Here is a 7117-nt window from a genome sequence, read left to right on the forward strand (position 1 = left end):
GGCTGCCTCTCCTCCTGTCTGACAGGCTCCTCTGACAGACCTCCCAGAGGTCGTGGGTAGCAATGGGCACACCTGACACCCTCAGGCCCAACCAGGTTCCTAGGACCAGACATGTACCCTCCACACCCAGAGGGCTTGTCCCGCCTGCCCTGCCCCATGTTATAAAGGGACAGGGACTGACCTTTGCCCTCTGCCTGCAGCCATCCTGCTGTTGACCAGTGTCTGCACTGAGCAAGGCTGAGAAGGAGGAGCCAGTCTGGGGCAGGCTCCAGGTGGACACAGCAGGCCTGGCCTCTGCAGGGTGAGGGTTGGAGGCCTACGAGGTGAAGGCCCTATTCTCTTTCTGGCTCTGCAGGATCTGGCCGGCATCTGGCTGCTAAGGGGGGTGGGGAAGAGCCACACCACTGTCTTCCTCTGCCTCTTGTCTCCTCACGTCCTAAAGGCCTACAGCCTGCTGCTCAGGACCGGCCCCTCACCTGCTGCATCCTAGAGCGGCCTTCACTCTCCAGGTGTGTCAGTCACTTGCCTGGGGTCGAGATAATGTTCAGATGGGCCACATGCGGGGCGGGGAGTTGAGGTCCTCAGTGTCCCCCTACCTCCTCACACTATGCAGACCTGACACCCAGACTCCCACACAGTCCCACAATCAGACTACTCCCACATGCACACGCAGACACGCTCACACACATATCCACACACCCTGAAACCACCCCACATGGACAGACATTAACACAGCCCTCACTCTCACACTGACACACACACACACACACACACACTAATACCACTCACATCTGCAAAGCCAGCCCCAAGGCAGATGGCCACTTTCCCTCTTTGACGGAGCCACCAGGAAGCTCAGGGCACCGGCTGGCTGAGCACAGAAAGGAATCTGCTCTCAGGGGAGTGGGGCTGCTTCCCGCTCCTGCCAGTCACCTGCCCTGAACCAGCAGCTGCTCACATTCTTTCTGGAAACACCCACTGCCGTCCACTGAATTCTGACTCCTAGTGACTCTCATTGAGTTTCCAGGGCTATAATCCTTATGGAAGCAGACTGCCTCATCTTCCTCCCGTGGAACAGCTGGTGGGTTGGAACCGCCGACCTGGTTAGCAGGCAAATGTGTCACCCACTACAGCACCCTTGGGAGACAAGGGCCTGGAGAGCCAGTGGGTGCTGTGGCTTCCTCTCGCCCTCACAGGCCCCTCAAGACCACAAAGCAATGAGCGGATTCCTGTGCCCCCCTTCCAGCCTCACCCCGTCCTGCCGCCACCTCTCCTAAACCTGCCCCTGCGATGCTTCCGTGGGCGCCAGCCTCCGAGGAAAGGCACCAACCTTGGAACAAGCCCGTGCCAGGAGTGCCGCCTCCAGGCTGGAGCCATGGCTGCCAGGCCCTTCCTCTGCCAGTCTCCTGTCCCTTCCAAGCAGGGGCTACCACACCAGCCAAGGTGGGGCCACTGCCTGCAGGCTTCACCCCCACCCTTCTTCAGTAACAGAAGAGGTGGTATTCAGGTTGAGTTATGTCATTTGGGCTTACTGAAATCCAGAGGGGCTGAGATAAACACAAGGGTGTGGGGAGATGTAACTTCCTGAGCAAGAGGGTGGGCGGATCTGGGCAGGGTACCCCCACCCCAGGTCCCTTGTCCAGCACAGGGTTGCGGGGCAAGTTCTGGAGACAGTGCAGTGTCCCAGGTCTTGAAGGGATTCTGTCTCCTCTCCCCCTGTGCATACAGACTGCCTCATCTTCCGGACAGGCTCCCACCTGGTGTCCCAGCTCCCCTTACTGCCCCGTGAGGACGCTTCCCCAGAGGCCTCCTGAACAGGTCCGAGCCCTCTGGACTCGAGAGACGGGAGACTGGGGCTGTGTCCCCGAACGGCACTGGCTTCCACCGTTTTCGACTCCCACTGGGTTTGACAGCAGTGTGGAAGCTTCTCTCCCCACTGGTGAATCCCCACTCCCCACTCTCCTGCCAGGCCAGAGGGCAGAGGTTGCTGAGGTCTTCCTGTTACCTAGCCTCCACTGTGTCTCGTCTTGGGCTGTTTCACCTGTGCTGGACCTACAGCCATGGCTGTGAGGGCCGGGCCCAGGGGGGTCTCGAGGGAAGACATGGGGTAAGACCGGGTGTGCATGACTGAGGAGGCAAGGTCACAAGAGCTGAAGTCCAAGGCCAGCAGATGGGGCCTGCTGAGTGCTATGGGAATGCTGTCCAACTTTGGGGCTGGGCCTTCTGGAAAAGCTTCCTGGAAGTGGACTGGTGGTGCCAAGGCCAAGGTGCCGTAAAGCATCATCTAGGGCAGATGGGGTGCAGTGTGGGGTCAGTTGGCATGGATTGTGTGTCTGGCCTAGAGCTGGACTGTGGGGAACAGGAGTCCCTGGGCTTTCAGTTTTGAGGTTACTCAACAGACTAGGAGGAAAAAACCCTAGACACCCTGGGGGCTTTTTGATCTGGGTATGGCCACCTATCTGATCCAGCTAAGTGTCCCCATCCTGGGGCAGTCAGGGAGTCCACATGGTGTGAGGTGGACTGTAGGACATGTGTCTGTCATGGTTCTGGAACACAGTGGCCCTGGATACTGCTTTAACCCTTGCCCGGTGTGCCATGCTCTCCCCAGCCACAGCCATGCAGACAGGGATGTGAAGGGCACTGCCCTCTGGTGCCAGGCTCTGAAGGCCAGGGGAGAGTCTGTAATGGTGGCCCAGTGCCCTTCCCACTCTACAACCTGGGCTGCCTCTTAGTGGCTGGTGTAGCCAACGCCATTGACTCCAGAGCTCCAAGCGTTTCACATCGCCTGTGGTCCTGAGGCAGGCAGCACAGGGAAGCCCAGCAGAGCGGGCCAGCCTCCACCTCCCTGCCGCCTGCCCTCAGCCATGCCTTCCACTGTCAAAAGTCTGTCACTGTTAGTGAACAAGCCACGGAGACTTATGTAAGGGTATCCCTGCATCCCAGCCTGCCGTCTGCTCTGGTGGAGCTGTGGGGGCTTCAGGGGTGCCGGCAGCGGGGCTGATGGGGCACGGACAGCTGAGGCTCACCGCAGGGGCTGCAGTGCTTTCCGGAAGCCAGTCCCAGCAAAGACCTAGGACAGCGGCAGTCCTCATTCAAGGGTCAGCACGCCAAAAGGGACCACAGGAGTCAAGACGCACAATGAGGACGTCTTCGCCACCAGGAAAACATCTTCCTCAAGGTACCCGTTTTCCAAGTTTTGTGGTCTCAAACTCAACACCTGAAACTTAACATCATGTCAGCAGTGTTAATGCCAAGTCAAAAGCAGAAGCTGAATGGAGCAGCTCAAAAAGCTGGCATTTCTGAGTAGACCCCACCTGGCCACCTGAACGTGCCTCTGCCACCGTGCTGGCTGCGTAGAGAGATGGGCCGCACGCTGGTGCAGCCATTAAGATGAGGTTAACCTGCCCTTTGTGCTGCCTCAAACCAATGTGCCCAGAGGAACCCAGTTATCATCGCTTGTTTCCACTTCACAAGTCCTTCTAATATTTACTCTCAAAGTCCATTAACACTGGATTATGTTTCTATAACCTTTAAAATTACTGTTGACTGGCAACATGTCCATGTATGGAGATGTGATTGTCCCTGACGTGGACTGCCTCCCTGGCCCGGGCTGGTAGCCCAGGGGAGCAGCTGCGGTTCCGTCTGGGACAGCCACGAGGATAGCCCTGCCTGTGTGAGGCTGGAGGCCCGAGCCGAGGTCAGAGGGCAGTGTTGCCCGAAGCCCAACCCACAGCCACCTTCTGGGTGTCAGAGTGGGAGGAAGAGACGGTTCACTTTAGAGTAAACAAAGGAAACAAGGTTAAAATGAACTTTATTATTTTTTTGTTTTTCTTTTTTTTTTCTTAATAAAACTGTTTGTGAAACAGCTAGTTTATCCCCACGGCAGAGTGACCCCTGAAAGATGCACTAACCCCTTCTTAAGGCCTTAACAAGTTTTTTTTGTACTTTTTTCTTTTTTTAAAACTCAGATATTTAAAAATTATACAATTTACAAAACAAAACAATACAACGTAATCATGTAGCACGGGACCGCTCAACTGGCAGGCCTCCTTTTCCTTTATAAAAATGAGTGCGAAAAGCAAGCAGGGTAACCGGGTGTTCTGGCTGGCGCGGCCCACTGACCCACAGGGCAGCCCTGACTCATGTCCCTGCCCGGCAGCAGAGGCCTGGGCCACCTCCTGCTCCCGGGGGGCAGGACACAGGTGCCCCGAACGTGCAGGGGCTGCGGCCCCTCATCTCCGCCTGCTGTCCAGCGCCCACTGTGCACACACGGTGAGGCCCGTGGGTTCGCCAGCCAGTGACCCAGGACCTGGCTGTGACTGTGGGGTCTCCGCCAACTTACCCACCCCATCAAAAAAAAGATAAAAAAAATTTTAAAATAATAATAAATAAATAGTGTTTCTGGAAATGAAAAAATTTATTTGTGTTGAAACATCATTCCCCCACTCTTGAAAACATGGCCCTCCCCTCCCCTCCCCCATACCTCCCCACCTGGAGACAAGTGACACGGGGTGGTTCGGCGCGGCTCATCTGTTTCTTCGGTCCTGGGCAACGGCTCTCCGGGTTGGCAGGAGAGGCCACGAACCGAGCCACACACCCGTCCTTGTGAGATGAGTTTGTTCAGTTCAATTTCACACTTGAATTTCATTGTCATTGGAACAATTTGGAGTTCTTGAACCAGGTAATTTTAAAATAGAATCAAAAGGGATAGCGCACCTTTCATTTAAACAAAGTCTTTCCAGACTAAAAATAGATTTATAGATATATATTTTTATCCCTCCCTTTTAGTTCCCCCCACCCTTCTCCCATCATCCCTCCCCTCCCCCCTCCCCCACATTGTCACTATGGAGATTGTGTCCATGGAAACAGCCTTTCCAACTTCTTGGGTCTCTTTCCTTGGTGTCCCGGGGTGAGTGTGATGTAAGAACTGAGGAGGAAGTGCTGGCACGGGCAGGCACGTCGGGGTGGGGGTGGGGGGCTGCACAGGACGGGTTCCATTCCATCACGCGTGTCCACCACGTCTCATCTCCACAGTCTCACCTGGAAGACAGGGGACAGGTGCTGAGCGACAGCTCTGAGCATGTGTCCGACCCGCCTGCCAGGAGGCCTGGCACGTTGGTTCAGGTGGCAGTGGTGACTGGCTGGCTGAGCTGGGGCCCAGCAGAGGCCAGGCTGCGGTGCGCCCCCTCCTGGTGAACTGAGGCCAGGAGCGTTCCCGTCCTGCAGAGGCAGGTGGAGGATCCTGGCTGAGGGCCTCAGCCCCTGACCCCCCACTCGTCTCAGCCAAGGGTACTATCTGCAATGGACGACGACATCTGCCACTCTGGGGAAGAGACCCCTACAGACCATGCCAGGTGGCCTGCAGGACAGTTTCACATTAACGGCACTCATTCTCCATGACTCCCGAGCCTGTGTCTGATGGGGAGGGGGCTCGTACAGGGCGGGAGACTGCGGACCACCCCCCAGCTCCTGAGGAGCCAGGGCCACAGGACACAATGGGACCCAGACTTCTCAAGGAGCTCCTCAGAACTGTCCAGGCCAGGCTCTGCTCAGGGCACTACACGGGATTCCACACCCACTCTCAGAGGTCTCTGGCTCCCACCTTGGAAATGCTGCAGCCCAGGGACGAACACGTGTGTTCAGAATTGGGATTGGGGCTCCCATCCTGGCCATGCTCCTCTGACTGGGCCCCAGGGACTGCCACCCCTGAGCTTCACGGCCCCGTCTACCTGCGGGGATGTGGTACAAGAGGGCCGGGCCTGGAGCAGCAAGCCTGGGGCAGACGCTCTGCCAGTGACAGCCGGCAGGGGCTACTTCCGTGTTGGCCGTTTCCAGTATTCTCTCTGGGGAGGGAGGGCTCTGACTCTGAGTCTGCAGTGATCTACGGACAGCCAGCCCAGGGGACCGACTCATTCTCCTCTGGGATGTGGTCACTCTGTCTGTGAGCCTCGAGCAGCACTAATGTCAGGCTCTGGCTAGGACACGACACGAAAGCGACGTGGCCCCTGCTCTCACGGAGTTTACCGTCTAATGTGGGAGCAGTAACACAACGGGCACACGAGCACTGTCGGGGTGTGGTGACGCGGGTGGGCCCTTCTGAGGAAGCGGGCAGTACAGGGCTCCAGGCCACCCAGCACTGCCTCTGAGGGAAAGCTGGCCGCCAAGGAGCAGGACCCGTGTATGCCTCCACTGTCCCTTCAGTGCCCTGTTGGGTGACATCCTCCATCGCTGGGGCTCCTCAACAGCCCCTACAGCACACCCTGGGCTGACAGAGGTGCCCCGTCTCTACCACGATCTGCTGATGCTCAAAACAGAGACACTAGCCGATGGCTCCTGCTTCCCGAGAAAAGCACATGAAAGACCACATCGCAGGTGAATGAGACTGGCCAGACTCTGGGAGGGGAAGGGTCCCACCGCAACGGCCTTGGTGCTCCTCATGGTGGCAGGGCCAGCCCCCTCCTCACTCATGCCTCAGTTTCTCCTCCCGTAAACACAGCAGTGGTGATGCCAGCTTTGGAGGTGAAGCTCACTGCCCGCCTCAAGAGCCCAGCCCTCTAAGGTGAGTGACCCCTAAGCCCAGGCCCACACGGTGCCTTTTTGCCACACGGCAGCTGGATTCCAGGACAACAGAGAGCACCGACAGCGGCTCTCCTCCAGCGGGGTCTTCAGGGCACACCTCAGGACCACTCCCTGAGGGTCCTTACAGAACACGGCTCCACAAACCCAGGGGCCTCGCGGGGAGCTGCAGAGCCCGCCCAGTGCAGGGACCCGATGTGCGCCGGGACCATGGGAAGGGCCGGCAGAAACCACTGTTCATAAGCCACCTGAATCGCTACTTTGTCCTGAGGGCTGATCAGTGGGAAGGGGGCACAAGCGTCCCCTCCCCTGCAACCCGACTCCCTGGAGGAGGGAGGAGAGCCGTCCTGTGGGCCGCCGGCTCGCTACACCTGGCCAATGCAGAGGCGCACGCTGTCCCACCAAACGCTCACGGCGCCTGCCTGGGCTGGCCGTGCAGGACTGGGTGCGGAGCCCTGGATTCGGCTCCGGGTCCACTGAAGAAATCAACAGGGTCTCAGAGATCATTTTCTTGGAGAAGAGAAAATAGTTACATTCGCAGATC

This window comes from Orycteropus afer, unplaced genomic scaffold, assembly GCF_000298275.1.
Source record: "Orycteropus afer afer isolate SDZICR_OR568_19922 unplaced genomic scaffold, OryAfe1.0 scaffold00083, whole genome shotgun sequence".
NCBI classification, from domain to species: domain Eukaryota; kingdom Metazoa; phylum Chordata; class Mammalia; order Tubulidentata; family Orycteropodidae; genus Orycteropus; species Orycteropus afer.